Source organism: Sapajus apella, unplaced genomic scaffold (genome assembly GCF_009761245.1).
Source record: "Sapajus apella isolate SASKATOON/1434 unplaced genomic scaffold, GSC_monkey_1.0 scaffold29, whole genome shotgun sequence".
In the NCBI taxonomy this organism is placed as follows: Eukaryota; Metazoa; Chordata; class Mammalia; order Primates; family Cebidae; genus Sapajus; species Sapajus apella.
This window is the reverse complement of record NW_022436969.1, coordinates 9,996,162-9,996,877: the sequence shown is the minus strand read 5'-3', so window position 1 is coordinate 9,996,877 and position 716 is coordinate 9,996,162. Positions and strand designations below refer to the sequence as shown.

The following is a 716-nucleotide window of genomic DNA, read 5'->3' as shown; positions in this document are numbered from 1 at the left end:
AGCCACTGCACCTGACCTCACCCCAGTCTTTACAATCTAATGCTGTTATGTTTATTCTTGTATGTACTCTGCTAACATTATTACAAAAACCAAGATATGGTCCTAGTTTCTGCAATTTTAGCACAGTGCTTATACAGAAGTTATGTTAATTTTTTTAAATCCTGATCAAACCTGTACTTGAAGCAACAGACCTAAAGCAGCACAGTTGACCTTTACAGGTCAGTATAAAATGCTCATGAAGCTCTTTGTCATTTTTCTCTATTATTTGTATTTCAAGGAGAAATCGGAATTGCATAGAGAATGTGTGGTGGACAGACCCTAAGGAGACCCTCAGTGATCTCTGCCTTCTCGTGCCCTTCTCCTTGAGTATAGATAGGACCTGTCATTCACATCTCACCAATACAATAGAGATAGCAAAGATGGTGCAAGGTCAACACTCCTGTGATTACGCTATGTTATGTAAGACTCCTTCTTAGCAGAATGGAGCTTGACTGTCCTTTCAGCCTTGAGGAAGCAGCCATGTGAATTGCCCCGGAGAGAGCCACATAGCAGCAAAGTATAGGCAGCTTCTGGGATCTGTGGGTGACCTCCATCAGACAACTGCAAAACACTAAACACTGGTGACCTGAGTCCTGCAACTGCAAGGGAATGAATTCTGCCAACAACCTGAATGAGCGTGGAAAGAGATTCTTTCCCAGTCAAATCTCCAGATGAAC

The 716-nt window shown here is 42.5% G+C and overlaps 1 non-coding gene across 1 annotated transcript; it reads right to left on the bottom strand.

The window, feature by feature from the left end:
* Positions 1–142, bottom strand: LOC116561608. The gene has a single exon (XR_004273513.1). It is a non-coding gene; the product is annotated as a small nucleolar RNA SNORA81 (small nucleolar RNA).
* Positions 143–716: the final 574 nt, after the last annotated feature.